Source organism: Stenella coeruleoalba (genome assembly GCF_951394435.1).
Source record: "Stenella coeruleoalba genome assembly, contig: scaffold_218, whole genome shotgun sequence".
In the NCBI taxonomy this organism is placed as follows: domain Eukaryota; kingdom Metazoa; phylum Chordata; class Mammalia; order Artiodactyla; family Delphinidae; genus Stenella; species Stenella coeruleoalba.
In genome coordinates, this window is record NW_027646034.1 from 388,869 (window position 1) to 416,846 (window position 27,978).

At 43.6% G+C, this 27,978-nt stretch overlaps 1 long non-coding RNA gene across 1 annotated transcript in view; it reads left to right on the forward strand.

Annotated features, from left to right (window-relative positions):
• The first annotated feature begins 274 nt into the window (after positions 1-274).
• Positions 275-27,978, forward strand: part of LOC307181372 — a 108,861-nt gene continuing 81,157 nt past the window's right edge. The window contains exon 1 of the long non-coding RNA XR_013826608.1: positions 275-378. This is a non-coding gene — a long non-coding RNA (uncharacterized lncRNA). The remainder of the gene's footprint in view (positions 379-27,978) is intronic.

A 27,978-nucleotide genomic window follows, 5' to 3' on the forward strand; every position in this document is an offset into this window, starting at 1 on the left:
TTGTAGTGCAGATTTCCTTTGCAAGCTTGCTTGGTTGGCCAAAAAGGGCGTATGCGTTTTTTCCTGAATATATTCAGGAAAAAACGCATACGCCCTTTTTGACCAAGTGCATCATTGTGGACGTTCTGCCTCTTTTCCTATGCTTTCAATGCAATTCCAGTCTACCTCCTGAAATCGGTTTCCTGCAATTCTGCCCCGCTTTCAAGTCCTCTTGGCAGCCTTACTTCAGTATATTTTTGGACGATAGCTGTCATTTATAACTCTGCAGGTTTGTGAATTACAGTGACCTTGAGCTCCTTTCTTCAACTCGCTTTCTTGTGAGCTGGCCGCAACACCACAGGATGGCTTCAGGCCCTAATCTGGTTCCGGCATGGCACGGTGAGCCTTTAGTTACTTCCTCTTCCTGGTGGGAAATGAGAGTTAAATTTGCCCGTCCAGACACCTCCAGCTAGTCTCTCATTGGTTCTCGCTATTCCTGTTCATCTTCCGCAGAAATTGCAAACTGGGCCAAAGAGGAGGTTAAAGGGACTGACTCTCCAAGTGGTGAGAGTGTTAGTAAAGCGTCTGGAATGTTGCACCCGAGTACCAGGGGAGGAAAACTGAGACATATTTGAACACGTCTCCCGATCACATGGTTGATCATACTCTAGGTTCCACATGCATGTTTTAGCTGAAGGAAGAATACCTTAAACCTGGGTAGTTGAAACCCGTGGAATGGGTACCATGCAATATGACTTCAAAGGGTCTTCATTTGCTCACCGAACCTCTCCAATCCTATCACTGCTGCGTTTATGTCCCTGTACACATGCTTGATTCCCTTTCGGAGACATAGCAATCCATAGGTTTTAAGATACTTACTAGTCAGGTACATTCTTAGGCGTTTAATAATGGGTGTTGAGTCCATTTCGTTGAGCAAGGAGTAGCTCTTGTCTATTCCATATTTGGCTTAAGGAACTTTATCTGTGCTCATTTCAATCTATGGTTTTATGCAGCACCCCAACTCACCTTTTCCCTTAAGCAAGCATAAGTTGGTTTTCTAAATTTGAGACCTTGTTATGTTTTGTAATTCAGTTCCTGTGTAGCCAAGTTTACATTCCGTGTATTAGTGATATCTTATGATGTTTCTTTTTCTGTGTTACTTATTTCAGTTAGAATCATCGTACCTGAATCCACTCATTGTGCTCCTAAGGGCCTGATGACATAGATTTCATTGCTGAGTGATATTGCTTTGTAAGTAAATACCACAACTTCTTTATCCATTTTTCACTTTCTGCGATGTTGAACTTGTACTGTAAACGAGGTTCTTGTAAACAGAGCCGTCCCAAACTTTGGGATGGCTGTGTCTTTTTGAATTTAATTTCCCTAATCTATAGGACCCTAAGTGGAAGTGCCCTAGGCTCTGTTGCTTTGTTTTTTAGATGTTTCAGGAAACACCATACACTTCTCCTGAGTGTCTGTTGGCAATTTCCATCCCGCCCATCAGCATAACAAGGCTCCCAGTTCTCCATGGCCTGTCCAGCCTTTCTGGATTTTACACTTTTTTCAGATGGCCCTTTTGACCGGGGGGAAGTGAGACTTCATTGTAGTGCAGATTTCCTTTGCAAGCTTGCTTGGTTGGCCAAAAAGGGCTTATGCGTTTTTTCCTGAATATATTCAGGAAAAAACGCATAAGCCCTTTTTGTCCAAGTGCATCATTGTGGACGCTCTGCCCCCTTTCCTATGCTTTCAATGCAATTCCAGTCTACCTCCTGAAATCGGTTTCCTGCAATTCTGCCCCGCTTTCAAGTCCTCTTGGCAGCCTTACTTCAGTATATTTTTGGACGATAGCTGTCATTTATAACTCTGCAGGTTTGTGAATTACAGTGTCCCTGAGATCCTTTCTTCAACTCGCTTTCTTGTGACCTGGCCGCAACACCGCAGGATGGCTTCAGGCCCTAATCTGGTTCCGGCACGGCACGCTGAGCCTTTGGTTAATTGCTCTTCCTGGTGGGAAATGAGAGTTAAATTTGCCCGTCCAGACACCTCCAGCTAGTCTCTCATTGGTTCTCGCTATTCCTGTTCATCTTCCGCAGAAATTGCAAACTGGGCCAAACAGGAGGTTAAAGGCACTGACTCTCCAAGTCGGGAGAGTGTTAGTAAAGCGTCTGGAATGTTGCACCCGAGTACCAGGGTACGAAAACTGAGACATATTTGAACACGTCTCCCGATCACATGGTTATCATACTCTAGGTTCCACATGCATGTTTTAGCTGAAGGAAGAATACCTTAAACCTGGAGAGTTGAAACCCGTGGAATGGGTACCATGCAATATGACTTCAAAGGGTCTTCATTTGCTCACCGAACCTCTCCAATCCTATCACTGCTGCGTTTATGCCCCTGTACACACGCTTGATTCTCTTTTGGAGACATAGCAATCCATAGGTTTTAAGATACATACTAGTCAGGTACATTCTTAGGCGTTTAATATGGGGTGTTGAGTCCATTACGTTGAGCAAGGAGTAGCTCTTGTCTATTCCATATTTGCCTTAAGGAACTTTATCTGTGCTCATTTCAATCTCTGGTTTTATGCAGCACCCCAACTCACCTTTCCCCTTAAACAAGCATAAGTTGGTTTTCTAAATTTGAGATCCTGTTCTGTTTTGGAATTCAGTTCCTGTGTAGCCAAGTTTACATTCCGTGTATTAGTGATATCTTATGATGTTTCTTTTTCTGTGTGACTTATTTCAGTTAGAATCATCGTATCTGAATCCACTCATTATGCTGCTACGGGCCTGATGACATAGATTTCATTGCTGAGTGATACTGCATTATACGTAAGTACCACAAGTTCTTTATCCATTTTTCACTTTCTGCGATGTTGAACTTGTACTGTAAACGAGGTTCTTGTAAACAGAGGCGTCCCAAATTTTGGGGTGGCTGTGTCTTTTTGATTTTAATTTCCCTAAGCTATGGGACCATAAGTCGAAGTGCCCTAGGCTCTGTTGCTTTGTTTTTTAGATGTTTCAGGAAACACCATACACTTCTCCCGAGTGTCTGTTGGCAATTTACATCCCACCCATCATCATAACAAGGCTCCCAGTTCTCCATGGCCTGTCCTGCCTTTCTGGATTTTACACTTTTTTCAGATGGCCCTTTTGACCGGGTGGAAGTGAGACTTCATTGTAGTGCAGGTTTCCTTTGCAAGCTTGCTTGGTTGGCCAAAAAGGGCGTATGCGTTTTTTCCTGAATATATTCAGGAAAAAACGCATACGCCCTTTTTGGCCAAGTGTATCATTGTGGACGTTCTGCCTCTTTTCCTATGCTTTCAATGCAATTCCAGTCTACCTCCTGAAATCGGTTTCCTGCAATTCTGCCCCGCTTTCAAGTCCTCTTGACAGCCTTACTTCAGTCTATTTTTGGACGATAGCTGTCATTTATAACTCTGCAGGTTTGTGAATTACAGTGCCCCTGAGCTCCTTTCTTCAACTCGCTTTCTTGTGAGCTGGCCGCAACACCGCAGGATGGCTTCAGGCCCTAATCTGCTTCCGGCACGGCATGCTGAGTCTTTGGTTATTTCCTCTTCCTGGTGGGAAATGAGAGTTAAATTTGCCCGTCCAGACACCTCCAGCTAGTCTCTCATTGGTTCTCCCTATTCCTGTTCATCTTCCACAGAAATTGCAAACTGGGCCAAACAGGAGGTTAAAGGCGCTGACTCTCCAAGGGGGAGAGTGTTAGTAAAGCGTCTGGAATGTTGCACCCGAGTACCAGGGGAGGAAAACTGAGACATATTTGAACACGTCTCCCGTTCCCATGGTTCATCGTACTCTGGGTTCCACATGCATGTTTTAGCTGAAGGAAGAATACCTTAAACCTGGAGAGTTGAGACTCGTGGAATGGGTACCATGCAATATGAATTCAAAGGTCTTCATTTGCTCACTGAACCTCTCCAATCCTATCACTGCTGCGTTTATGTCCCTGTGCACACGCTTGATTCTCTTTTGGAGACATAGCAATCCATAGGTTTTAAGATACTTACTAGTCAGGTACATTCTTAGGCGTTTAATATGGGGTGTTGAGTCCATTTCGTTGAGCAAGGAATAGCTCTTGTCTATTCCATATTTGGCTTAAGGAACTTTATCTGTGCTCATTTCAATCTATGGTTTTATGCAGCACCCCAACTCACCTTTCCCCTTAAGCAAGCATAAGTTGGTTTTCTAAATTTGAGACCCTGTTCTGTTTTGGAATTCAGTTCCTGTGTAGCCAAGTTTACATTCTGTGTATTACTGATATCTTATGATGTTTCTTTTTCTGTGTGACTTATTTCAGTTAGAATCATCGTACCTGAATCCACTCATTGTGCTGCTAAGGGCCTGATGACATAGATTTCATTGCTGAGTGATATTGCTTTGTACATAAGTACCACAAGTTCTTTATCCATTTTTCACTTTCTGCGATGTTGAACTTGTACTGTAAACGAGGTTCTTGTAAACAGAGCCATTCCAAACTTTGGGGTGGCTGTGTCTTTTTGATTTTAATTTCCCTAAGCTATAGGACCATAAGTGGAAGTGCCCTAGGCTCTGTTGCTTTGTTTTTTAGATGTTTCAGGAAACACCATACACTTCTCCTGAGTGTCTGTTGGCAATTTACATCCCGCCCATCAGCATAACAAGGCTCCCAGTTCTCCATGGCCTGTCCTGCCTTTCTGCATTTTACACTTTTTTCAGATGGTCCTTTTGACCGGGGGGAAGTGAGACTTCATTGTAGTGCAGGTTTCCTCTACAAGCTTGCTTGGTTGGCCAAAAAGGGCGTATGCGTTTTTTCCTGAATATATTCAGGAAAAAACGCATACGCCCTTTTTGGCCAATTGCATCATTGTGGACGTTCTGCCTCTTTTCCTATGCTTTCAATGCAATTCCAGTCTACCTCCTGAAATTGGTTTCCTGCAATTCTGCCCCGCTTTCAAGTCCTCTTGGCAGCCTTACTTCAGTATATTTTTGGACGATAGCTGTCATTTATAACTCTGCAGGTTTGTGAATTACAGTGCCCCTGAGCTCCTTTCTTCAACTCGCTTTCTTGTGACCTGGCCGCAACACTGCAGGATGGCTTCAGGCCCTAATCTGGTTCCGGCACGGCACGCTGAGCCTTTGGTTAATTCCTCTTCCTGGTGGGAAATGAGAGTTAAATTTGCCCGTCCAGACACCTCCAGCTAGTCTCTCATTGGTTCTCGCTATTCCTGTTCATCTTCCGCAGAAATTGCAAATTGGGCCAAAGAGGAGGTTAAAGGGACTGACTCTCCAAGTCGGGAGATTGTTAGTAAAGCGTCTGGAATGTTGCACCCGAGTACCAGGGTACGAAAACTGAGACATGTTTGAACATGTCTCCCGATCACATGGTTGATCATACTCTAGGTTCCACATGCATGTTTTAGCTGAAGGAAGAATACCTTAAACCTGGGTAGTAGAAAACCGTGGAATGGGTACCATGCAATATGACTTCAAAGGGTCTTCATTTGCTCACCGAACCTCTCCAATCCTATCACTGCTGCGTTTATGCCCCTGTACACATGCTTGATTCTCTTTCGGAGACATAGCAATCCATAGGTTTTAAGATACTTACTAGTCAGGTACATTCTTAGGCGTTTAATATGCGGTGTTGAGTCCATTTCGTTGAGCAAGGAGTAGCTCTTGTCTATTCCATATTTGGCTTAAGGAACTTTATCTGTGCTCATTTCAATCTCTGGTTTTATGCAGCACCCCAACTCACCTTTACCCTTAATTAAGCATAAGTTGGTTTTCTAAATTTGAGACCCTGTTCTGTTCTGTAATTCATTTCCTGTGTAGCCAAGTTTATTGCGTGTATTACCGATATCTTATGATGTTTCTTTTTCTGTGTGACTTTTTTCAGTTAGAATCATCATACCTGAATCCACTCATTGTGCTGCTAAGGGCCTGATGACATAGATTTCATTGCTGAGTGATATTGCTTTGTAAGTAAATACCACAACTTCTTTATCCATTTTTCACTTTCTGCGATGTTGAACTTGTACTGTAAACGAGGTTCTTGTAAACAGAGGCGTCCCAAACTTTGGGGTGGCTGTGTCTTTTTGATTTTAATTTCCCTAAGCTATAGGACCATAAGTGGAAGTGCCCTAGGCTCTGTTGCTTTGTTTTTTAGATATTTCAGGAAACACCATGCACTTCTGCGGAGTGTCTGTTGGCAATTTACATCCCGCCCATCAGCATAACAAGGCTCCCAGTTCTCCATGGCCTGTCCTGCCTTTCTGGATTTTACACTTTTTTCAGATGGCCCTTTTGACCGGGGGGAAGTGAGACTTCATTGTAGTGCAGATTTCCTTTGCAAGCTTGCTTGGTTGGCCAAAAAGGGCGTATGCGTTTTTTCCTGAATATATTTAGGAAAAAACGCATACGCCCTTTTTGGCCAAGTGCATCATTGTGGACGTTCTGCCTCTTTTCCTATGCTTTCAATGCAATTCCAGTCTACCTCCTGAAATCGGTTTCCTGCAATTCTGCCCCGCTTTCAAGTCCTCTTGGCAGCCTTACTTCAGTATATTTTTGGATGATAGCTGTCATTTATAACTCTGCAGATTTGTGAATAACAGTGCCCCTGAGCTCCTTTCTTCAACTCGCTTTCTTTTGAGCTGGCCGCAACACCGCAGGATGGCTTCAGGCCCTAATCTGGTTCCAGCACGGCACGCTGAGCCTTTGGTTAATTCCTCTTCCTGGTGGGAAATGAGAGTTAAATTTGCCCGTCCAGACACCTCCAGCTAGTCTCTCATTGGTTCTCGCTATTCCTGTTCATCTTCCGCAGAAATTGGAAACTGAGCCAAACAGGAGGTTAAAGGGACTGACTCTCCAAGTCGGGAGAGTGTTAGTAAAGCGTCTGGAATGTTGCACCCGAGTACCAGGGTACGAAATCTGAGACATATTTGAACACGTCTCCCGATCACATGGTTGATCATACTCTAGGTTCCACATGCATGTTTTAGCTGAAGGAAGAATACCTTAAACCTGGGTAGGTGAAACCCGTGGAATGGGTACCATGCAATATGACTTCAAAGGGTCTTCATTTGCTCACCGAACCTCTCCAATCCTATCACTGCTGCGTTTATGCCCCTGTACACACGCTTGATTCTCTTTTGGAGACATAGCAATCCATAGGTTTTAAGATACTTACTAGTCAGGTACATTCTTAGGCATTTAATATGCGGTGTTGAGTCCATTTCGTTGAGCAAGGAGTAGCTCTTGTCTATTCCATATTTGGCTTAAGGAACTTTATCTGTGCTCATTTCAATCTCTGGTTTTATGCAGCTCCCCAACTCACCTTTCCCCTTAAGCAAGCATAAGTTGGTTTTCTAAATTTGAGACCCTGTTCTGTTCTGTAATTCAGTTCCTGTGTAGCCAAGTTTACATTCCGTGTATTACTGATATCTTATGATGTTTCTTTTTCTGTGTGACTTATTTCAGTTAGAATCATCGTACCTGAATCCACTCATTGTGCTGCTAAGGGCCTGATGACATAGATTTCATTGCTGAGTGATACTGCATTGTACGTAAGTACCACAAGTTCTTTATCCATTTTTCACTTTCTGCGATGTTGAACTTGTACTGTAAACGAGGTTCTTGTAAACAGAGGTGTCCCAAATTTTGGGGTGGCTGTGTCTTTTTGATTTAAACTTCCCTAAGCTATGGGACCATAAGTGGAAGTGCCCTAGGCTCTGTTGCTTTGTTTTTTAGATGTTTCAGGAAACACCATACACTTCTCCTGAGTGTCTGTTGGCAATTTACATCCCGCCCATCAGCATAACAAGGCTCCCAGTTCTCCATGGCCTGTCCTGCCTTTCTGGATTTTACACTTTTTTCAGATGGCCCTTTTGACCGGGTGGAAGTGAGACTTCATTGTAGTGCAGGTTTCCTTTGCAAGCTTGCTTGGTTGGCCAAAAAGGGCGTATGCGTTTTTCCCTGAATATATTCAGGAAAAAACGCATACGCCCTTTTTGGCCAAGTGCATCATTGTGGACGTTCTGCCTCTTTTCCTATGCTTTCAATGCAATTCCAGTCTACCTCCTGAAATCGGTTTCCTGCAATTCTGCCCCGCTTTCAAGTCCTCTTGACAGCCTTACTTCAGTCTATTTTTGGACGATAGCTGTCATTTATAACTCTGCAGGTTTGTGAATTACAGTGCCCCTGAGCTCCTTTCTTCAACTCGCTTTCTTGTGAGCTGGCCGCAACACCGCAGGATGGCTTCAGGCCCTAATCTGGTTCCGGCATGGCACACTGAGCCTTTGGTTAATTCCTCTTCCTGGTGGGAAATGAGAGTTAAATTTGCCCGTCCAGACACCTCCAGCTAGTCTCTCATTGGTTCTCGCTATTCCTGTTCATCTTCCCCAGAAATTGCAAACTGGGCCAAACAGGAGGTTAAAGGCGATGACTCTCCAAGTTGGGAGAGTGTTAGAAAAGCGTCTGGAATGTTGCAACCGAGTACCAGGGGAGAAAAACTGAGACATATTTGAACACGTCTCCCGTTCACACGGTTGATCATACTCTGGGTTCCACATGCATGTTTTAGCTGAAGGAAGAATACCTTAAACCTGGGTAGTTGAAACCCGTGGAATGGGTACCATGCAATATGACTTCAAAGGGTCTTCATTTGCTCACCGATCTTCTCCAATCCTATCACTGCTGCGTTTATGCCCCTGTACACACGCTTGATTCTCTTTTGGAGACATAGCAATCCATAGGTTTTAAGATACTTACTAGTCAGGTACATTCTTAGGCGTTTAATATGGGGTGTTGAGTCCATTTCGTTGAGCAAGGAGTAGCTCTTGTCTATTCCATATTTGGCTTAAGGAACTTTATCTGTGCTCATTTCAATCTCTGGTTTTATGCAGCACCCCAACTCACCTTTCCCCTTAAGCAAGCATAAGTTGGTTTTCTAAATTTGAGACCCTGTTCTGTTTTGGAATTCAGTTCCTGTGTAGCCAAGTTTACATTCCGTGTATTAGTGATATCTTATGATGTTTCTTTTTCTGTGTGACTTATTTCAGTTAGAATCATCGTACCTGAATCCACTCATTATGCTGCTACGAGCCTGATGACATAGATTTCATGCTGAGTGATACTGCATTGTACGTAAGTACCACAAGTTCTTTATCCGTTTTTCACTTTCTGTGATATTGAACTTGTACGGTAAACGATGTCTTGTAAACAGAGCTGTCCCAAACTTTGGGGTGGCTGTGTCTTTTTGATTTTAATTTCCCTAAGCTATAGGACCATAAGTGGAAGTGCCCTAGGCTCTGTTGCTTTGTTTTTTAGATGTTTCAGGAAACACCATACACTTCTCCCGAGTGTCTGTTGGCAATTTACATCCCGCCCATCAGCATAACAAAGCTCCCAGTTCTCCATGGCCTGTCGTGCCTTTCTGGATTTTACACTTTTTTCAGATGGCCCTTTTGACCGGGTGGAAGTGAGACTTCATTGTAGTGCAGGTTTCCTTTGCAAGCTTGCTTGGTTGGCCAAAAAGGGCGTATGCGTTTTTTCCTGAATATATTCAGGAAAAAACGCATACGCCCTTTTTGGCCAAGTGCATCATTGTGGACGTTCTGCCTCTTTTCCTATGCTTTCAATGCAATTCCAGTCTACCTCCTGAAATCGGTTTCCTGCAATTCTGCCCCGCTTTCAAGTCCTCTTGACAGCCTTACTTCAGTATATTTTTGGACGATAGCTGTCATTTATAACTCTGCAGGTTTGTGAATTACAGTGCCCCTGAGCTCCTTTCTTCAACTCGCTTTCTTTTGAGCTGGCCGCAACACCGCAGGATGGCTTCAGGCCCTAATCTGGTTCCGGCATGGCATGCTGAGTCTTTGGTTATTTCCTCTTCCTGGTGGGAAATGAGAGTTAAATTTGCCCGTCCAGACACCTCCAGCTAGTCTCTCATTGGATCTCCCTATTCCTGTTCATCTTCCACAGAAATTGCAAACTGGGCCATTAGGAGGTTAAAGGCGCTGACTCTCCAAGGGGGAGAGTGTTAGTAAAGCGTCTGGAATGTTGCACCCGAGTACCAGGGGAGGAAAATTGAAACATATTTGAACACGTCTCCCGTTCCCATGGTTCATCGTACTCTGGGTTCCACATGCATGTTTTAGCTGAAGGAAGAATACCTTAAACCTGGAGAGTTGAGACCCGTGGAATGGGTACCATGCAATATGACTTCAAAGGTCTTCATTTGCTCACCGAACCTCTCCAATCCTATCACTGCTGCGTTTATGTCCCTGTACACACGCTTGATTCTCTTTTGGAGACATAGCAATCCATAGGTTTTAAGATACTTACTAGTCAGGTACATTCTTAGGCGTTTAATATGGGGTGTTGAGTCCATTTCGTTGAGCAAGGAATAGCTCTTGTCTATTCCATATTTGGCTTAAGGAACTTTATCTGTGCTCATTTCAATCTCTGGTTTTATGCAGCACCCCAACTCACCTTTCCCCTTAAGCAAGCATAAGTTGGTTTTCTAAATTTGAGACCCTGTTCTGTTTTGGAATTCAGTTCCTGTGTAGCCAAGTTTACATTCCGTGTATTAGTGATATCTTATGATGTTTCTTTTTCTGTGTGACTTATTTCAGTTAGAATCATCATACCTGAATCCACTTATTGTGCTGCTAAGGGCCTGATGACATAGATTTCATTGCTGAGTGATATTGCTTTGTAAGTAAATACCACAACTTCTATATCCATTTTTCACTTTCTGGGATGTTGAACTTCTACTGTAAACGAGGTTCTTGTAAACAGAGCCGTTCCAAACTTTGAGGTGGCTGTGTCTTTTGGATTTTAATTTCCCTAATCTATAGGACCATAAGTGGAAGTGCCCTAGGCTCTGTTGCTTTGTTTTTTACATGTTTCAGGAAACACCATACACTTCTCCCGAGTGTCTGTTGGCAATTTACATCCCGCCCATCAGCATAACAAGGCTCCCAGTTCTCCATGGCCTGTCCTGCCTTTCTGGATTTTACACTTTTTTCAGATGGCCCTTTTGACCGGGGGGAAGTGAGACTTCATTGTAGTGCAGATTTCCTTTGCAAGCTTGCTTGGTTGGCCAAAAAGGGCGTATGCGTTTTTTCCTGAATATATTCAGGAAAAAACGCATACGCCCTTTTTGGCCAAGTGCATCATTGTGGACGTTCTGCCTCTTTTCCTATGCTTTCAATGCAATTCCAGTCTACCTCCTGAAATCGGTTTCCTGCAATTCTGCCCTGCTTTCAAGTCCTCTTGGCAGCCTTACTTCAGTATATTTTTGGACGATAGCTGTCATTTATAACTCTGCAGGTTTCTGCATTACAGTGTCCCCGAGCTCCTTTCTTCAACTGGCTTTCTTGTGAGCTGGCCGCAACACCGCAGGATGGCTTCAGGCCCTAATCTGGTTCAGGCACGGCACACTGAGCCTTTGGTTAATTCCTCTTCCTGGTGGGAAATGAGAGTTAAATTTGCCCGTCCAGACACCTCCAGCTAGTCTCTCATTGGTTCTCCCTATTCCTGTTCATCTTCCACAGAAATTGCAAACTGGGCCAAACAGGAGGTTAAAGGCGCTGACTCTCCAAGTGGGGAGAGTTTTAGTAAAGTGTCTGGAATGTTGCACCCGAGTACCAGAGGAGGAAAACTGAGACATATTTGAACACATCTCCCGTTCCCATGGTTCATCGTACTCTGGGTTCCACATGCATGTTTTAGCTGAAGGAAGAATACCTTAAACCTGGAGAGTTGAGACCCGTGGAATGGGTACCATGCAATATGAATTCAAAGGTCTTCATTTGCTCACCGAACCTCTCCAATCCTATCACTGCTGCATTTATGTCCCTGTACACACGCTTGATTCTCTTTTGGAGACATAGCAATCCATAGGTTTTAAGATACTTACAAGTCAGGTACATTCTTAGGCGTTTAATATGGGGTGTTGAGTCCATTTCGTTGAGAAAGGAGTACCTCTTGTCTATTCCATAATGGCTTAAGGAACTTTATCTGTGCTCATTTCAATCTCTGGTTTTATGCAGCACCCCAACTCACCTTTCCCCTTAAGCAAGCATAAGTTGATTTTCTAAATTTGAGACCCTGTTCTGTTTTGGAATTCAGTTCCTGTGTAGCCAAGTTTACATTCCGTGTATTAGTGATATCTTAGGATGTTTCTTTTTCTGTGTGATTTATTTCAGTTAGAATCATCCTACCTGAATCCACTCATTATGCTGCTACGGGCCTGATGACATAGATTTCATTGCTGAGTGATACTGCATTGTACGTAAGTACCACAAGTTCTTTATCCATTTTTCACTTTCTGCGATGTTCAACTTGTACTGTAAACGATGTTCTTGTAAACAGAGGCGTCCCAAACTTTGGGGTGGCTGTGTCTTTTTGATTTTAATTTCCCTAAGCTATAGGACCATAAGTGGAAGTGCCCTAGGCTCTGTTGCTTTGTTTTTTAGATGTTTCAGGAAACACCATACACTTCTCCCGAGTGTCTGTTGGCAATTTACATCCCGCCCATCAGCATAACAAGGCTCCCAGTTCTCCATGGCCTGTCCTGCCTTTCTGGATTTTACACTTTTTTCAGATGGCCCTTTTGACCGGGGGGGAAGTGAGACTTCATTGTAGTTCAGAATTCCTTTGCAAGCTTGCTTGGTTGGCCAAAAAGGGCGTATGCGTTTTTTCCTGAATATATTCAGGAAAAAACGCATACGCCCTTTTTGGCCAAGTGCATCATTGTGGACGCTCTGCCTCTTTTCCTATGCTTTCAATGCAATTCCAGTCTACCTCCTGAAATCGGTTTCCTGCAATTCTGCCCCGCTTTCAAGTCCTCTTGGCAGCCTTACTTCAGTATATTTTTGGACGATAGCTGTCATTTATAGCTCTGCAGGTTTGTGAATTACAGTGCCCCTGAGCTCTTTTCTTCACCTCGCTTTCTTTTGAGCTGGCCGCAACACCGCAGGATGGCTTCAGGCCCTAATCTGGTTCCGGCACGGCACGCTGAGCCTTTGGTTATTTCCTCTTCCTGGTGGGAAATGAGAGTTAAATTTGCCCGTCCAGACACCTCCAGCTAGTCTCTCATTGGTTCTCGCTATTCCTGTTCATCTTCCACAGAAATTGCAAACTGGGCCAAACAGGAGGTTAAAGGCGCTGACTCTCCAAGTGGGGAGAGTGTTAGTAAAGCGTCTGGAATGTTGCACCCGAGTACCAGGGGAGGAAAACTGAGACATATTTGAACACGTCTCCCGTTCACACGGTTGATCATACTCTGGGTTCCACATGCATGTTTTAGCTGAAGGAAGAATACCTTAAACCTGGAGAGTTGAGACCCGTGGAATGGGTACCATGCAATATGACTTCAAAGGTCTTCATTTGCTCACCGATCCTCTCCAATCCTATCACTGCTGCGTTTATGCCCCTGTACACACGCTTGATTCTCTTTTGGAGACATAGCAATCCATAGGTTTTAAGATACTTACTAGTCAGGTACATTCTTAGGCGTTTAATATGCGGTGTTGAGTCCATTTCGTTGAGCAAGGAGTAGCTCTTGTCTATTCCATATTTGGCTTAAGGAACTTTATCTGTGCTCATTTCAATCTCTGGTTTTATGCAGCACCCCAACTCACCTTTCCCCTTAAGCAAGCATAAGTTGGTTTTCTAAATTTGAGACCCTGTTCTGTTTTGGAATTCAGTTCCTGTGTAGCCAAGTTTACATTCCGTGTATTAGTGATATCTTATGATGTTTTTTTTCTGTGTGACTTATTTCAGTTAGAATCATCGTACCTGAATCCACTCATTATGCTGCTACGGGCCTGATGACATAGATTTCATTGCTGAGTGATATTGCTTTGTAAGTAAATACCACAACTTCTTTATCCATTTTTCACTTTCTGGGATGTTGAACTTCTACTGTAAACGAGGTTCTTGTAAACAGAGCCGTTCCAAACTTTGGGGTGGCTGTGTCTTTTTGATTTTAATTTCCCTAAGCTATAGGACCATAAGTGGAAGTGCCCTAGGCTCTGTTGCTTTGTTTTTTAGATGTTTCAGGAAACACCATACACTTCTCCCAAGTGTCTGTTGGCAATTTACATCCCGCCCATCAGCATAACAAGGCTCCCAGTTCTCAATGGCCTGTTGCCTTTCTGGATTTTACACTTTTTTCAGATGGCCCTTTTGACCGGGGGGAAGTGTGACTTCATTGTAGTGCAGTTTTCCTTTGCAAGTTTGCTTGGTTGGCCAAAAAGGGCGTATGCGTTTTTTCCTGAATATATTCAGGAAAAAACGCATACGCCCTTTTTGGCCAAGTGCATCATTGTGGACGCTCTGCCTCTTTTCCTATGCTTTCAATGCAATTCCAGTCTACCTCCTGAAATCGGTTTCCTGCAATTCTGCCCCGCTTTCAAGTCCTCCTGGCAGCCTTACTTCAGTCTATTTTTGGACGATAGCTGTCATTTATAACTCTGCAGGTTTGTGAATTACAGTGCCCCTGAGCTCCTTTCTTCAACTCGCTTTCTTTTGAGCTGGCCGCAACACCGCAGGATGGCTTCAGGCCCTAATCTGGTTCCGGCACGGCATGATGAGCCTTTAGTTAATTCCTCTTCCTGGTGGGAAATGAGAGTTAAATTTGCCCGTCCAGACACCTCCAGCTAGTCTCTCATTGGTTCTCGCTATTCCTGTTCATCTTCCGCAGAAATTGCAAACTGGGCCAAACAGGAGGTTAAAGGCGCTGACTCTCCAAGTGGGGAGAGTGTTAGTAAAGCGTCTGGAATGTTGCACACGAGTACCAGGGTATGAAAACTGAGACATATTTGAACACGTCTCCCGATCACATGGTTGATCATGCTTTAGGTTCCACATGCATGTTTTAGCTGAAGGAAGAATACCTTAAACCTGCAGAGTTGAAACCCGGGAATGGGTACCATGCAATGTGACTTCAAAGGGTTTTCATTTGCTCACCGAACCTCTCCAATCCTATCACTGCTGCGTTTATGCCCCTGTACACATGCTTGATTCTCTTTCGGAGACATAGCAATCCATAGGTTTTAAGATACTTACTAGTCAGGTACATTCTTAGGCGTTTAATATGGGGTGTTGTGTCCATTTCGTTGAGCAAGGAGTAGCTCTTGTCTATTCCATATTTGGCTTAAGGAACTTTATCTGTGCTCATTTCAATCTCTGGTTTTATGCAGCACCCCAACTCACCTTTCCCCTTAAGCAAGCATAAGTTGGTTTTCTAAATTTGAGACCCTGTTCTGTTTTGGAATTCAGTTCCTGTGTAGCCAAGTTTACATTCCGTGCATTACTGATATCTTATGATGTTTCTTTTTCTGTGTGACTTATTTCAGTTAGAATCATCGTACCTGAATCCACTCATTATGCTGCTACGGGCCTGATGACATAGATTTCATTGCTGAGTGATACTGCATTGTACGTAAGTACCACAATTTCTTTATCCATTTTTCACTTTCTGTGATATTGAACTTGTACGGTAAATGAGGTTCTTGTAAACAGAGGCGTCCCAAACTTTGGGGTGGCTGTGTCTTTTTGATTTTAATTTCCCTAAGCTATAGGACCATAAGTGGAAGTGCCCTAGGCTCTGTTGCTTTGTATTTTAGATGTTTCAGGAAACACCATACACTTCTCCCGAGTGTCTGTGTGCAATTTACATCCCGCCCATCAGCATAACAATGCTCCCAGTTCTCCATGGACTGTCCTGCCTTTCTGGATTTTACACTTTTTTCAGATGGTCCTTTTGACCGCGGGGAAGTGCGACTTCATTGTAGTGCAGATTTCCTTTGCAAGTTTGCTTGGTTGGCCAAAAAGGGCGTATGCGTTTTTTCCTGAATATATTCAGGAAAAAACGCATACGCCCTTTTTGGCCAAGTGCATCATTGTGGACGCTCTGCCTCTTTTCCTATGCTTTCAATGCAATTCCAGTCTACCTCCTGAAATCGGTTTCCTGCAATTCTGCCCCGCTTTCAAGTCCTCTTGGCAGCCTTACTTCAGTATATTTTTGGACGATAGCTGTCATTTATAACTCTGCAGGTTTGTGAATTACAGTGCTCCTGAGCTCCTTTCTTCAACTCGCTTACTTTTGAGCTGGACGCAACACCGCAGGATGGCTTCAGGCCCTAATCTGGTTCCGACACGGCAGGCTGAGCCTTTGGTTAATTCCTCTTCCTGGTGGGAAATGAGAGTTAAATTTGCCCGTCCAGACACCTCCAGCTAGTCTCTCATTGGTTCTCGCTATTCCTGTTCATCTACCGCAGAAATTGCAAACTGCGCCAAACAGGAGGTTAAAGGGACTGACTCTCCAAGTGGGGAGAGTGTTAGTAAAGCGTCTGGAATGTTGCACCCGAGTACCAGGGTACGAAATCTGAGACATATTTGAACACGTCTCCCGTTCACATGGTTGATCATACTCTGGGTTCCACATGCATGTTTTAGCTGAAGGAAGAATACCTTAAACCTGGAGAGTTGAAACCCGTGGAATGGGTACCATGCAATATGACTTCAAAGGGTCTTCATTTGCTCACCGAACCTCTCCAATCCTATCACTGCTGCGTTTATGCCCCTGTACACACGCTTGATTCTCTTTTGGAGATATAGCAATCCATAGGTTTTAAGATACTTACTAGTCAGGTACATTCTTAGGCGTTTAATATGGGGTGTTGAGTCCATTTCGTTGACCAAGGAGTAGCTCTTGTCTATTCCATATTTGGCTTAAGGAACTTTATCTGTGCTCATTTCAATCTCTGGTTTTATGCAGCACCCCAACTCACCTTTCCCCTTAAGCAAGCATAAGTTGGTTTTCTAAATTTGAGACCCTGTTCTGTTCTGTAATTCAGTTCCTGTGTAGCCAAGTTTACATTCCGTGTATTACTGATATCTTATGATGTTTCTTTTTCTGTGTGACTTATTTCAGTTAGAATCATCGTACCTGAATCCACTCATTGTGCAGCTAAGGGCCTGATGACATAGATTTCATTGCTGAGTGATATTGCTTTGTAAGTAAATACCACAACTTCTTTATCCATTTCTCACTTTCTGCGATGTTGAAGTTGTACTGTAAACGAGGTTCTTGTAAATAGAGGCGTCCCAAACTTTGGGGTGGCTGTGTCTTTTTGATTTTAATTTCCCTAAGCTATAGGACCATAAGTGGAAGTGCCCTAGGCTCTGTTGCTTTGTTTTTTAGATGTTTCAGGAAACACCATACACTTCTCCCGAGTGTCTGTTGGCAATTTCCATCCCGCCCATCAGCATAACAAGGCTCCCAGTTCTCCATGGCCTGTCCTGCCTTTCTGGATTTTACACCTTTTTCAGATGGCCCTTTTGACCGGGGGGAAGTGAGACTTCATTGTAGTGCAGATTCCCTTTGCAAGCTTGCTTGGTTGGCCAAAAAGGGCGTATGCGTTTTTTCCTGAATATATTCAGGAAAAAACGCATACGCCCTTTTTGGCCAAGTGCATCATTGTGGACGTTCTGCCTCTTTTCCTATGCTTTCAATGCAATTCCAGTCTACCTCCTGAAATCGGGTTCCTGCAATTCTGCCCCGCTTTCAAGTCCTCTTGGCAGCCTTACTTCAGTATATTTTTGGACGATAGCTGTCATTTATAACTCTGCAGGTTTGTGAATTACAGTGCCCCTGAGCTCCTTTCTTCAACTCGCTTTCTTTTGAGCTGGCCGCAACACCGCAGGATGGCTTCAGGCCCTAATCTGGTTCCGGCACGGCACGCTGAGCCTTTGGTTATTTCCTCTTCCTGGTGGGAAATGAGAGTTAAATTTTCCCGTCCAGACACCTCCAGCTAGTCTCTCATTGGTTCTCCCTATTCCTGTTCATCTTCCGCTGAAATTTCAAACTGGGCCAAACAGGAGGTTAAAGGCGCTGACTCTCCAAGTGGGGAGAGTGTTAGTAAAGCGTCTGGAATGTTGCACGCGAGTACCAGGGGAGGAAAACTGACACATATTTCAACATGTCTCCCGATCACATGGTTGATCATACTCTAGGTTCCACATGCATGTTTTAGCTGAAGGAAGAATACCTTAAACCTGGAGAGTTGAAACCCGTGGAATGGGTACCATGCAATATGACTTCAAAGGGTCTTCATTTGCTCACCGAATCTCTCCAATCCTATCAGTGCTGTGTTTATGCCCCTGTACACATGCTTGATTCTCTTTCGGAGACATAGCAATCCATAGGTTTTAAGATACTTACTAGTCAGGTACATTCTTAGGCGTTTAATATGCGGTGTTGAGTCCATTTCGTTGAGCAAGGAGTAGCTCTTGTCTATTCCATATTTGGCTTAAGGAACTTTATCTGTGCTCATTTCAATCTCTGGTTTTATGCAGCACCCCAACTCACCTTTCCCCTTAAGCAAGCATAAGTTGGTTTTCTAAATTTGAGACCCTGTTCTGTTCTGTAATTCAGTTCCTGTGTAGCCAAGTTTACATTCCGTGTATTACTGATATCTTATGATGTTTCTTTTTCTGTGTGACTTATTTCAGTTAGAATCATCATACCTGAATCCACTCATTGTGCTGCTAAGGGCCTGATGACATAGATTTCATTGCTGAGTGATATTGCTTTGTAAGGAAGTACCACAACTTCTTTATCCATTTTTCACTTTCTGTGATATTGAACTTGTGCGGTAAACGAGGTTCTTGTAAACAGAGGCGTCCCAAACTTTGGGGTGGCTGTGTCTTTTTGATTTTAATTTCCCTAAGCTATAGGACCATAAGTGGAAGTGACCTTGGCTCTGTTGCTTTGTTTTTTAGATGTTTCAGGAAACACCATACACTTCTCCCTAGTGTCTGTTGGCAATTTACATCCCGCCCATCAACATAACAAGGCTCCCAGTTCTCCATGGCCTGTCCTGCCTTTCTGGATTTTACACTTTTTTCAGATGGCCCTTTTGATCGGGGGGAAGTGAGACTTCATTGTACTGCAGATTTCCTTTGCAAGTTTGCTTGGTTGGCCAAAAAGGGCGTATGCGTTTTTTCCTGAATATATTCAGGAAAAAACGCATACGCCCTTTTTGGCCAAGTGCATCATTGTGGACGTTCTGCCTCTTTTCCTATGCTTTCAATGCAATTCCAGTCTACCTCCTGAAATCGGTTTCCTGCAATTCTGCCCCGCTTTCAAGTCCTCTTGGCAGCCTTACTTCAGTATATTTTTGGACGATAGCTGTCATTTATAACTCTGCAGGTTTGTGAATTACAGTGCCCCTGAGCTCCTTTCTTCAACTCGCTTTCTTGTGACCTGGCCGCAACACCGCAGGATGGCTTCAGGCCCTAATCTGATCCCGGCACGGCACGCTGAGCCTTTGGTTAATTCCTCTTCCTGGTGGGAAATGAGAGTTAAATTTACACGTCCAGACACCTCCAGCTAGTCTCTCATTGTTTCTCGCTATTCCTGTTCATCTTCCGCAGAAATTGCAAACTGGGCCAAACAGGAGGTTAAAGGGACTGACTCTCCAAGTGGGGAGAGTGTTAGTAAAGCGTCTGGAATGTTGCACCCGAGTATCAGGGTACGAAAACTGAGACATATTTGAACACGTCTCCCGATCACATGGTTGATCATACTCTAGGTTCCACATGCATGATTTAGCTGAAGGAAGAATACCTTAAACCTGGAGAGTTGAGACCCGTGGAATGGGTACCATGCAATATGACTTCAAAGGGTCTTCATTTGCTCACCGAACCTCTCCAATCCTAACACTGCTGCATTTATGCCCCTGTACACACGTTTGATTCTCTTTTGGAGACATAGCAATCCATAGGTTTTAAGATAGTTACTAGTCAGGTACATTCTTATGCGTTTAATATGCGGTGTTGTGTGCATTTCGTTGAGCAAGAAGTAGCTCTTGTCTATTCCATATTTGGCTTAAGGAACTTTATCTGTGCTCATTTCAATCTCTGGTTTTATGCAGCACCCCAACTCACCTTTCCCCTTAAGCAAGCATAAGTTGGTTTTCTAAATTTGAGACCCTGTTCTGTTCTGTAATTCAGTTCCTGTGTAGCCAAGTTTACATTCCGTGTATTAGTGATATCTTATGATGTTTCTTTTTCTGTGTGAATTATTTCAGTTAGAATCATCATACCTGAATCCATTCATTGTGCTGCTAAGGGCCTGATGACATAGATTTCATTGCTGAGTGATACTGCATTGTACGTAAGTACCACAAGTTCTTTATCCATTTTTCACTTTCTGTGATATTGAACTTGTACGGTAAACGAGGTTCTTGTAAACAGAGGCGTCCCAAACTTTGGGGTGGCTGTGTCTTTTTGATTTTAATTTCCCTAAGCTATAGGACCATAAGTGGAAGTACCCTATGCTCTGTTGCTTTGTTTTTTAGATGTTTCAGGAAACACCATACACTTCTCCTGAGTGTGTGTTGGCAATTTACATCCCGCCCATCAGCATAACAAGGCTCCCAGTTCTCCATGGCCTGTCCTGCCTTTCTGGATTTTACACTTTTTTCAGATGGCCATTTTGACTGGGGGAAAGTGAGACTTCAATGTAGTGCAGATTTCCTTTGCAAGCTTGCTTGGTTGGCCAAAAAGGGCGTATGCGTTTTTTCCTGAATATATTCAGGAAAAAACGCATACGCCCTTTTTGGCCAAGTACAGCATTGTGGACGTTCTGCCTCTTTTCCTATGCTTTCAATGCAATTCCAGTCTACCTCCTGAAATCGTTTTCCTGCAATTCTGCCCCACTTTCAAGTCCTCTTGGCAGCCTTACTTCAGTATATTTTTGGACGATAGCTGTCATTTATATCTCTGCAGGTTTGTGAATTACAGTGCCCCTGAGCTCCTTTCTTCAACTCGCTTTCTTATGAGCTAGCCGCAACACCGCAGGATGGCTTCAGGCCCTAATCTGGTTCCGGCACGGCACGCTGAGCCTTTGGTTAATTCCTCTTCCTGTTGGGAAATGAGAGTTAAATTTACCCGTCCAGACACCTCCAGCCAATCTCTCATTGGTTCTCGCTATTCCTGTTCATCTTCCGCAGAAATTGCAAACTGGGCCAAACAGGAGGTTAAAGGCGCTGACTCTCCAAGTGGGGAGAGTGTTAGTAAAGCGTCTGGAATGTTGCACCCGAGTACCAGGGGAGGAAAACTGAGACATATTTGAACACGTCTCCCGATCACATGGTTGATCATACTCTGGGTTCCACATGCATGTTTTACCTGAAGGAAGAATACCTTAAACCTGGAGAGTTGAGACCCGTGTAATGGGTACCATGCAATATGACTTCAAAGGGTCTTCATTTGCTCACCGAACCTCTCCAATCCTATCACTGCTGCGTTTATGCCCCTGTACACATGCTTGATTCTCTTTTGGAGACATAGCAATCCATAGGTTTTAAGATACTTACTAGTCAGGTACATTCTTAGGCGTTTAATATGCGGTGTTGAGTCCATTTTGTTGAGCAAGGAGTAGCTCTTTTCTATTCCATATTTGGCTTAAAGAACTTTATCTGTGCTTATTTCAATCTCTGGTTTTATGCAGCACCCCAACTCACCTTTACCCTTAAGCAAGCATAAGTTGCTTTTCTAAATTTGAGACCCTGTTCTGTTCTGTAATTCAGTTCCTGTGTAGCCAAGTTTACATTCCGTGTGTTACTGATAACTCATGATGTTTCTTTTTCTCTGTGACTTATTTCAATTAGAATCATCATACCTGAATCCACTCATTGTGCTGCTAAGGGCCTGATGACATAGATTTCATTGCTGAGTGATATTGCTTTGTAAGTAAATACCACAACTTCTTTATCCATTTTTCACTTTCTGCGATGTTGAACTTGTTCTGTAAATGAGGTTCTTGTAAACAGAGCCGTTCCAAACTGTGGGGTGGCTGTGTCTTTTTGATTTTAATTTCCCTAAGCTATAGGACCATAAGTGGAAGTGCCCTAGGCTCTGTTGCTTTGTTTTTTAGATGTTTCAGGAAACACCATACACTTCTCCTGTGTGTGTGTTGGCAATTTACATCCCGCCCATCAGCATAACAAGGCTCCCAGTTCTCCATGGCCTGTCCTGCCTTTCTGGATTTTACACTTTTTTCAGATGGCTCTTTTGACCGGGGGGAAGTGAGACTTCATTGTAGTGCAGATTTCCTTTGCAAACTTGCTTGGTTGGCCAAAAAGGGCGTATGCATTTTTTTCTGGAATATATTCAGGAAAAAACGCATACGCCCTTTTTGGCCAAGTGCATCATTGTGGACTTTCTGCCTCTTTTCCTATGCTTTCAATGCAATTCCAGTCTACCTCCTGAAATCGGTTTCCTGCAATTCTGCCCCGCTTTCAAGTCCTCTTGGCAGCCTTACTTCAGTATATTTTTGGACGATAGCTGTCATTTATAACTCTGCACGATTGTGAATTACAGTGCCCCTGAGCTCCTTTCTTCAACTCGCTTTCTTTTGAGCTGACCTCAACACCGCAGGATGTCTTCAGGCCCTAATCTGGTTCCGGCACGGCACGCTGAGCCTTTGGTTATTTGCTCTTCCTGGTGGGAAATGTGAGTTAAATTTGCCCGTCCAGACACCTCCAGCTAGTCTCTCATTGGTTCTCCCTATTCCTGTTCATCTTCCGCAGAAATTGCAAACTGGGCCAAACAGGAGGTTAAAGGGACTGACTCTCCAAGTGGGGAGAGTGTTAGTAAAGCGTCTGGAATGTTGCACCGAAGTACCAGGGGAGGAAAACTGAGACATATTTGAACACGTCTCCCGATCACATGGTTGATCATACTCTAGGTTCCACATGCATGTTTTAGCTGAAGGAAGAATACCTTAAACCTGGGTAGTTGAAACCCGTGGAATGGGTACCATGCAATATGACTTCAATGGGTCTTCATTTGCTCAGCGAACCTCTCCAATCCTATCACTGCTGCGTTTATGCCCCTGTACACATGCTTGATTCTCTTTCGGAGACATAGCAATCCATAGGTTTTAAGATACTTACTAGTCAGGTACATTTTAGGCGTTTAATATGCGGTGTTGAGTCCATTTCGTCGAGCAAGGAGTAGCTCTTGTCTATTCCATATTTGGCTTAAGGAACTTTATCTGTGCTCATTTCAATATCTGGTTTTATGCAGCACCCCAACTCACCTTTCCCCTTAAGCAAGCATAAGTTGGTTTTCTAAATTTGAGACCCTGTTCTGTTCTGTAATTCAGTTACTGTGTAGCCAAGTTTAATTCCGTGTATTAGTGATATCTTATGATGTTTCTTTTTCTGTGTGACTTATTTCAGTTAGAATCATCGTACCTGAATCCACTCTTTATGCTACTACGGGCCTGATGACATAGATTTCATTGCTGAGTGATACTGCATTGTACGTAAGTAACACAAGTTCTTTATCCATTTTTCACTTTCTGTGATATTGAACTTGTACGGTAAACGAGGTTCTTGTAAACAGAGGCGTCCCAAACTTTGGGGTGGCTGTGTCTTTTTGATTTTAATTTCCCTAAGCTATAGGACCATAAGTGGAAGTGCCCTAGGCTCTGTTGTTTTGTTTTTTAGATGTTTCAGGAAACACCATACACTTCTCCCGAGTGTCTGTTGGCAATTTGCATCCCGCCCATCAGCATAACAAGGCTCCCAGTTCTCAATGGCCTGTTGCCTTTCTGGATTTTACACTTTTTTCAGATGGCCCTTTTGGCCGGGGGGAAGTGAGACTTCATTGTAGTGCAGATTTCCTTTGCAAGCTTGCTTGGTTGGCCAAAAAGGGCGTATGCGTTTTTTCCTGAATATATTCAGGAAAAAACGCATACGCCCTTTTTGGCCAAGTGCATCATTGTGGACGTTCTGCCTCTTTTCCTATGCTTTCAATGCAATTCCAGTCTACCTCCTGAAATCGGTTTCCTGCAATTCTGCCCCGCTTTCAAGTCCTCTTGGCAGCCTTACTTCAGTCTATTTTTGGACGATAGCTGTCAGTTATAACTCTGCAGGTTTGTGAATTACAGTGCCCCTGAGCTCCTTTCTTCAACTCGCTTTCTTGTGAGCTGGCCGCAACACCGCAGGATGGCTTCAGGCCCTAATCTGGTTCCAGTACGGCATGCTGAGCCTTTGGTTATTTCCTCTTCCTGGTGGGAAATGAGAGTTAAATTTGCCCGTCCAGACACCTCCAGCTAGCCTCTCATTGGTTCTCGCTATTCCTGTTCATCTTCCGCAGAAATTGCAAACTGGGCCAAACAGGAGGTTAAAGGCGCTGACTCTCCAAGTGGGGAGAGTGTTAGTAAAGCGTCTGGAATGTTGCACCCGAGTCCCAGGGGAGGAAAACTGAGACATATTTGAACACGTCTCCCGTTCACATGGTTGATCATACTTGGGTTCCACATGCATGTTTTAGCTGAAGGAAGAATACCTTAAACCTGGAGAGTTGAGACCCGTGTAATGCGTACCATGCAATATGACTTCAAAGGTTTTTCATTTGCTCACCAAACCTCTCCAATCCTATCACTGCTCCGTTTATGCCTCTGTACACATGCTTGATTCTCTTTCGGAGACATAGCAATCCATAGGTTTTAAGATACTTACTAGTCAGGTACATTCTTAGGCGTTTAATATGCGGTGTTGAGTCCATTTCGTTGAGCAAGGAGTAGCTCTTGTCTATTCCATATTTGGCTTAAGGAACTTTATCTGTGCTCATTTCAATCTCTGGTTTTATGCAGCACCCCAATTCACCTTTCCCCTTAAGCAAGCATAAGTTGGTTTTCTAAATTTGAGACCCTGTTCTGTTCTGTAATTCAGTTCCTGTGTAGCCAGGTTTACATTCCGTGTATTACTGATATCTTATGATGTTTCTTTTTCTGTGTGACTTATTTCAGTTAGAATCATCATACCTGAATCCACTCATTGTGCTGCTAAGGGCCTGATGACATAGATTTCACTGCTGAGTGATATTGCTTTGTAAGTAAATACCACAACTTCTTTATCCATTTTTCACTTTCTGCGATGTTGAACTTGTACTGTAAACGAGGTTCTTGTAAACAGAGGCGTCCCAAACTTTGGGGTGGCTGTGTCTTTTTGATTTTAATTTCCCTAAGCTATAGGACCATAAGTGGAAGTGCCCTAGGCTCTGTTGCTTTGTTTTTTAGATGTTTCAGGAAACACCATACACTTCTCCCGAGTGTCTGTTGGCAATTTACATCCCGCCCATCAGCATAACAAGGCTCCCAGTTCTCCATGGCCTGTCCTGCCTTTCTGGATTTTACACTTTTTTCAGATGGCCCTTTTGACCGGGGGGAAGTGAGACTTCATTGTAGTGCAGATTTCCTTTGCAAGCTTGCTTGGTTGGCCAAAAAGGGCGTATGCGTTTTTTCCTGAATATATTCAGGAAAAAACGCATACGCCCTTTTTGGCCAAGTGCATCATTGTGGACGTTCTGCCTCTTTTCCTATGCTTTCAATGCAATTCCAGTCTACCTCCTGAAATCGGTTTCCTGCAATTCTGCCCCGCTTTCAAGTCCTCTTGGCAGCCTTACTTCAGTATATTTTTGGACGATAGCTGTCATTTATAACTCTGCAGGTTTGTGAATTACAGTGCCCCTGAGCTCCTTTCTTCAACTCGCTTTCTTGTGAGCTGGCCGCAACACCGCAGGATGGCTTCAGGCCCTAATCTGGTTCCGGCACGGCATGCTGAGCCTTTGGTTAATTCCTCTTCATGGTGGGAAATGAGAGTTAAATTTGCCCGTCCAGACACCTCCAGCTAGTCTCTCATTGGTTCTCCCTATTCCTGTTCATCTTCCGCAGAAATTGCAAACTGGGCCAAACAGGAGGTTAAAGGCGCTGACTCTCCAAGTGGGGAGAGTGTTAGTAAAGCGTCTGGAATATTGCACCCGAGTACCAGGGGAGGAAAACTGAGACATATTTGAACACGTCTCCCGTTCACACTGTTGATCATACTCCAGGTTCCACATGCATGTTTTAGCTGAAGGAAGAATACCTTAAACCTGGAGAGTTGAGACCCGTGGAATGGGTACCATGCAATATGTCTTCAAAGGGTATTCATTTGCTCACTGAACCTCTCCAAATCTATCACTGCTGCGTTTATGCCCCTGTACACATGCTTGATTCTCTTTTGGAGACATAGCAATCCATAGGTTTTACGATACTTACTAGTCAGGTACATTCTTAGGCGTTTAATATGCGGTGTTGAGTCCATTTCGTTGAGCAAGGAGTAGCTCTTGTCTATTCCATATTTGACTTAAGGAACTTTATCTGTGCTCATTTCAATCTCTGGTTTTATGCAGCACAACAACTCACCTTTACCCTTAAGCAAGCATAAGTTGGTTTTCTAAATTTGAGACCCTGTTCTGTTCTGTAATTCAGTTCCTGTGTAGCCAAGTTTACATTCCGTGTATTACTGATATCTTATGATGTTTCTTTTTCTGTGTGACTTATTTCAGTTACAATCATCATACCTGAATCCACTCATTGTGATGCTAAGGGCCTGATGACATAGATTTCATTGCTGAGTGATATTGCTTTGTAAGTAAATACCACAACTTCTTTATCCATTTTTCACTTTCTGCGATGTTGAACTTGTACTGTAAACGAGGTTCTTGTAAACAGAGCCATTCCAAACTTTGGGGTGGCTGTGTCTTTTTGATTTTAATTTCCCTAAGCTATAGGACCATAAGTGGCAGTGCCCTAGGCTCTGTTGCTTTGTTTTTTAGATGTTTCAGGAAACACCATACACTTCTCCCGAGTGTCTGTTGGCAATTTACATCCCGCCCATCAGCATAACAAGGCTCCCAGTTGTCCATGGCCTGTCCTGCCTTTCTGGATTTTACACTTTTTTCAGATGGCCCTTTTGACCGAGGGGAAGTGAGACTTCATTGTAGTGCAGATTTCCTTTGCAAGCTTGCTTGGTTGGCCAAAAAGTGCGTATGCGTTTTTTCCTGAATATATTCAGGAAAAAACGCATACGCCCTTTTTGGCCAAGTGCATCATTGTGGACGTTCTGCCTCTTTTCCTATGCTTTCAATGCAATTCCAGTCTACCTCCTGAAATCGGTTTCCTGCAATTCTGCCCCGCTTTCAAGTCCTCTTGGCAGCCTTACTTCAGTATATTTTTGGACGATAGCTGTCATTTATAACTCTGCAGGTTTGTGAATTACAGTGCCCCTGAGCTCCTTTCTTCAACTCGCTTTCTTGTGAGCTGGCCGCAACACCGCAGGATGGCTTCAGGCCCTAATCTGATCCCGGCACGGCACGCTGAGCCTTTGGTTAATTCCTCTTCCTGGTGGGAAATGAGAGTTAAATTTACACGTCCAGACACCTCCAGCTAGTCTCTCATTGTTTCTCGCTATTCCTGTTCATCTTCCGCAGAAATTGCAAACTGGGCCAAACAGGAGGTTAAAGGGACTGACTCTCCAAGTGGGGAGAGTGTTAGTAAAGCGTCTGGAATGTTGCACCCGAGTATCAGGGTACGAAAACTGAGACATATTTGAACACGTCTCCCGATCACATGGTTGATCATACTCTAGGTTCCACATGCATGATTTAGCTGAAGGAAGAATACCTTAAACCTGGAGAGTTGAGACCCGTGGAATGGGTACCATGCAATATGTCTTCAAAGGGTCTTCATTTGCTCACCGAACCTCTCCAATCCTAACACTGCTGCGTTTATGCCCCTGTACACACGTTTGATTCTCTTTTGGAGACATAGCAATCCATAGGTTTTAAGATAGTTACTAGTCAGGTACATTCTTATGCGTTTAATATGGGGTGTTGTGTGCATTTCGTTGAGCAAGAAGTAGCTCTTGTCTATTCCATATTTGGCTTAAGGAACTTTATCTGTGCTCATTTCAATCTCTGGTTTTATGCAGCACCCCAACTCACCTTTCCCCTTAAGCAAGCATAAGTTGGTTTTCTAAATTTGAGACCCTGTTCTGTTCTGTAATTCAGTTCCTGTGTAGCCAAGTTTACATTCCGTGTATTAGTGATATCTTATGATGTTTCTTTTTCTGTGTGA